Source organism: Stylophora pistillata, chromosome 9, assembly GCF_964205215.1.
Source record: "Stylophora pistillata chromosome 9, jaStyPist1.2, whole genome shotgun sequence".
In the NCBI taxonomy this organism is placed as follows: domain Eukaryota; kingdom Metazoa; phylum Cnidaria; class Anthozoa; order Scleractinia; family Pocilloporidae; genus Stylophora; species Stylophora pistillata.
Genome location: NC_142527.1, coordinates 1660201 through 1665864, shown reverse-complemented (window position 1 = coordinate 1665864; position 5664 = coordinate 1660201). Strand labels below are relative to the sequence as shown.

At 38.7% G+C, this 5664-nt stretch overlaps 1 pseudogene; it reads left to right on the top strand.

Annotated features, from left to right (window-relative positions):
- The first annotated feature begins 1227 nt into the window (after positions 1-1227).
- On the top strand, positions 1228-3596 carry LOC111327786 (adenosine receptor A2a-like; annotated as a pseudogene).
- Positions 3597-5664: the final 2068 nt, after the last annotated feature.

Genomic DNA, 5664 nt, shown 5'->3' with positions numbered 1-5664 from the left:
ACCATTTACTGCAAAAGTGCTCTTATTTTATCGTGAACAAGTGTATACAAACCAAACCCAGTCAACTGCCCTCGATTGTGAAAAGACAAAAGGACTTTCTAGTAAACAAACCAAATACAGCGTTACCAAAACTGAACAATAGTTGTATGTTGATACGGTACCCCTATGTTGTGATACCAAACTTTATTGAACTATAGAAGACAAACTGTTTAACGACACACTAGAACCGAACCGAACACGACACTGGACTATGCCAGTCTCGTCCCAGACTACTGCGGACAATTATTACAATACTATACCAATATGTGGTGTCTTTTATGTTTGATTCTCGATGATTTTTGTAGTTTTAACCCAGAGTATTGATCATTGGCGAAATTTCCGTAAGGGGTAGGGGTAAATAGTTAATAGGGGTTGCTAGGGGTATATGGTTGATGTAAGTGGATATCAAATATTAGTACCTAGACACCGGGAAAGACTTGTGGAGTTGTTCTCTTTCCCATTTTTCCTGGACTAGGCACGTACAAGAAAGAAAGGGAGGACCACAAGGGACTAGGCACTAAGCAAGTGAGGATTTGCGGAACATTAACAAAAATGACCTAAAAATTCTGCAGTTAATTCGGCGTTTTTTTCAATCGTCTGGCTGATAGGAATTTGACGAAAAATCATAATTTCGTTAGTAGAGACCTTGCGACTCAAATAAACTCGAATACGTCCATCTTAAAGCAATCTTGTACAAATGTTGCCTGATCGTTTTTTATTAAACCAGATCTCATCCCATGTTCTTGACCTTTCCCTAAATGTCATCCAGTACATGCATCACATGGACAGTAAATAAAAAATCGTGATTATAATCGAACATTGTAGTTCTCTGCAGTCAGGTTTGTTGCTCGTCGTACGTGCTTCCCCAAATTAACATTATCGCAACTGACAATTGAGTCGTAAACTTAATTAGAAATTGATGACGTTCAGTTATTGGTTATTCTCTTAATAGTCCTGGAAACACAGCTGCTTGTAGAAACAGGTAAAAATACATTCATGGCAATGAATATTAACTGATGATCATGATGGGTCAATTTGAATTTATAAGGATTTCAAAGTTCCTTCCTTCAACGAATTTCTGTGCAGCTCGCATTTATTATAGAAAAGTTAACTCAGTAAAACAGAAAGAGAAAACAATTTACAATCGAATATTTAACAACATTCAAGCGATGAAAAGATGAAACAGAGTTCGTGCATTAAAGTTTGCTCAAATGTTGTGTCATCTATGATATTATAACCTGTCACAGGCTATATCTGAAGTTTCTCGCACGTACATGGAATAATCTCATGAAATACTTGTGTCATTTCTGCGTTATCTGAAAACTTTTTGTTAACGTTTAGGCGTGTTAATGGTCTAATCTATGATCGTTGTCAGATTTGCATTGAACAGATAAAGCATCAATTAGAAATGAAGTGTCCATAACTTACAGAGCTTCTGGCTTCCGAAGAGGTCTTAGAAGGAGTTGTTCAGAAAAGGAACCATTCATTTGACGAGTGCCGGTGCAATTTAATCTAAATCGAAAGATGAACTCAACACCATCGGCAAATGGAAGCGAAGCAGAGACCGCCTCTGGTATTTTAGTCGTTGGTTTTAATTTACTTATCTTCGTGATTCTCGATTACATTCTAGGTACAATAATCATGGTCACAAATGGCTTCCTGTTCTTCACATTTTGTCGCGATCCCTGTCGTTGTTTGCGGACCCCGTCTGTGTTCCTCATCGCCAGTCTTTCAGTCGCGGATTTTTTCGTCGGTCTTGTGAGCTTTCTGAGAGGTGCTGAGTTAACTTACTTCTACCGTGGTTTGGGAGACCTGCTCGTTCTAAATCTAATTGAGTATTTTATCGGAGCTGTTTCTATTCTCGCAGCTGTTTGCACTCTTATGGCGATGTCGTATGAACGTTATGTAGCAGTGATCAAACCTTTTCAATATCCACAGAAAATAACCAACAAAAAGGCCAAGATTGCTATTGCAGTAACCTGGATAAATGGATTAATCATGTCTGTCCTTCCCATTGCTGAAGTCAAAAGAAAGAATTTTCTGTTAGCTTATGGCTACTCTCATTTCGTAATACCATCGTTTATTCTAACAGCAGTTTATGTGAAAATTTACCGAGCGATCTTCCGTCAAAGCAAGGAACTTAGAAATGTTCGCGCCAGTCTCACAGCGGCCAACAGAAGGCAGCAACTCGAGAGAGAGAACAGAATGGTTATAACTTTTGTGTTGATCCTTTTCGTGTTTTTCCTTTCATTTATACCTTATTTTATCCATGTGCAGATTTTGTATTTTTGTTCCTGTCGGAACACGTATTCGTACAAAGTATATTACTTCGTTGCGAACGAATTTCTCTCCGTAAGTTCCATTATCAATCCTTTCATGTATGCTTGGAGACTTCCAAGGTTCGGCCAGTCGTTACGTTCATGGTTTCGACACAGGCGACTAACGAGAAATGTCGTGGTGGCGTGGGACGGAGCGAAATGCAACTAAAACTCGATGATTGGCTGATAAGGAAGGTTGACAAGGAACACGAATACGTCATTGCATAATGTTTAGGACACCGATTGTGGGTGTCGAACGTCAAAACGAAGTACTCACAACAGCCAATCAAAACACTGTTAAACATTTCAAAGAGCAATAAAAACACTGTTTAACATTACAGAGAGCCGATTAGAACTCAAAGTAAAAACGAGCAAACAGCTTAAGCTGTAGCAGTGCAGTGGCATTTTTTTTGTTCTGTTGATTACTTGCAGTCTTTTCATTATGCTGGATCGGAGTTCATCCTTGTTTTAGCCGTAAATTGAAGCTGCTCTTCGCTTTCATTATGTAATGTTAAAGTTATAATCTAAAGTATCTAAACTGATAATCGTTTATTCATGGTACCTTTTTTTTCCTTCGTTCAATCAACCGATATTCATAATGGTAATTGAACTGAGTGGAGTGCAATTTGGGCTGAAGTCACAAGTATGATTTCAGACCAAAATTGCACGACACATCCATTTTGAAATCGCCCAAATACAGGACTTGGTCAATTCAAATATTTTATTGATGCAACACTGAGCCGGTTTTTAAATAAAAAGCGGAACCGGAAATGCTTTTACATCTTATTTTGCATGCAAAATGAAACAGAAAGACTTTGACGTCATGTGTCAAAAACTCAGTCAGGCGTAAAATGATGCGATTTAGAGCAAAAAATGGTGCGATTCGTGAATAAATCGCACTAATTAGAGCCAATCAGATTACAGGGACCACCAGTGATTTCAAAATAGATGTAATAAAAATTTATATCACACTCTTACATCCTAGCCAGGTCTCAGCTTACAACATGAAACAATCTGTCATTAGAACTAGTTTAAAGGGTTAAAACGTCCTGAAAAACAGAAGCGGTGTGTCGAAGAGCGGTTTGAAACACTGATTTTAACGCAAATTAAAAATTTATGCCAAGGTATGTAGAACAAGCTTCTTGCCCATGCAATGTTTTTTCTCTGTCATATTTAGGACGCCGGCAACACATGCGGTGCGATCGAATTTGAGTTAAGATTCAAAAAAAGGGAAATTCAGCTGATGTTTTCTTAAAATATAGCGCAGTACCGTTTTTTTGATACAGCGTTTCCTTAGCTAAAATTCCGCAGTCGATAAAAACTGATTTGGTCAGTCATTGGTGTTAATCACTTCACGAGTTAACCATTTATCACTCATAGTATTTTGAGACAAATAATTGTCGTTGGCAAATGACTTTTTCAAAAGCTTTCACCATGTAGTTTACACCAAAACATGAAATACAACTTGCATCTCAAAATAATAAGAGCTCCATTCTCTGCCTTTAAAAGCACACACAACCCACAATTCCTCTATTCGCTCCGACGAAGGGCTAACACTCTAAACGTCAGCTTTTGTAATCGTTACGGTGGCCAATTTACCACTTCAACTTTGTTGATATATCCAAATTATTTCGTTACTCCCACCGACGCAGCCCCAAACAGTTTCTTTCGAAACTATCAGCCTTTATTCATTTGCATCTCGACAATTCATCGATCATTTAATACTCAGAATTTGGTCTACAATTATGTATCACGAGAAGCAGAAATCCTCCGTTGTTTGTTTTTCATGATAATTTGATTTTGTTAACCTAGTTGATAATGTAAATCGAACACCGGTTAAGAGTTTCTCAGGGTTGACATTTCGAGAAAATTCTTTACAAACTTACCTCCGTCATTGAGTTTGTTTGTCATGTTTGTTTCTCTTTTCGGCTTTTTGTAGAAGGAAGGGCGGCACCTTTTACATATGAAGGGAGATCGACCCAAGAAAACGCGATTAATTTTTGCTGGTTATAGAAAATAGCTTCCTACTAGGGAAACCGTTTAATATCTTCATGAGAACGACTTAAAAACTTAAATACTGAACATCCAGATGAAAATGAGAAGTAAAGAAACTGAGTAAATGAAAATAATAAAAAATAAACTCAGACATTAAAAAAATGCGATCAGTTAAAACCACTCTTTGGTAAAAAAAAACCTCGGAACACAACAGTAATCGAAAAGAAAAAAGGTACAAATCACGCTATAAAGCGAAAAAAGGAGAAAACGAACTGCCTGTTACAGATGAAAACAAAAATAATTTATCGAGCAATAAAAAATATATACTGCCCGATGGATAATTTAATTTAAATTGGTTATTAGCGTGTTGATACATCAATTATACGATAACGGCACGCGGCAAAAATGAACTCTGAACACAGTTTACCGACTCAGGAGTCTTGAGTTTATGCTGTCGTGACTTAGTCAAAAAATGTCTTGTTTGTAAGTAATGTAAGTGTCATAGCCTCGTGGGAGAAACTTAATTTGTGCCGTTTACTGTACTGTTTGCCATTAAGGTCGTGTTGTCAACGGGACGTTTCTCTGAGGGCGGCTTTCATTGCTCTTCTCACTTCTGAATTTCGTCAACCTTGACGATCTTTGAAGTATAGTGCGATCGCAAAAAACTACGCCAAAATTCGAACGACGAATATCCGCTGGTCTCCTTTTCCTTCTCCTCTTCCATCACAGCGAACGACTTCAACGCTGTTCTACAGGATGGCCGACGGTCCTCTAGTAAGTCTACATAGTCTGCCTCGCGCGGTGATGGCAAAATCTCGTCGACCGTTTTGCCGTGAATTGCAGAAGCAATGTCGTGGATCATTTCTTCGACCAAGCAATTAGAGTGACGGTGACCATTCGGGCTCGTCTGGATAAAGGATGAAGAGCGCGGATTTTGCTTCATAAATCCAACGATGTCCTCGAGTATTGCTTGGGATACAAACTGGTTTCTGGCGACGAGCGGGCGGCAGTCAATGGGGGCAAGAAGAGGCAGGTTTTTGGGCGCGCCTGTTCGGGGTGGATGGCGATGGGAGATTTTCCTGCCAATCAACGTGATCCCACATAAGCCACAAGCAATCAATCTCTTCAATTGTTTCATCCTTCTGCTGCAGAGCAGTCCCCGCCTCCTCGGTCATTATCACTCTGCTTTCCATCTCGCACAGTAAATTTAACTCTTTCATTAGAAATACTGAAAAACACGGGCAATAATTACCTAAATACTAAAAATCCTTGTTCTTCTAGCAATTTTGCGACTCATCTGCGCATTTTCTGT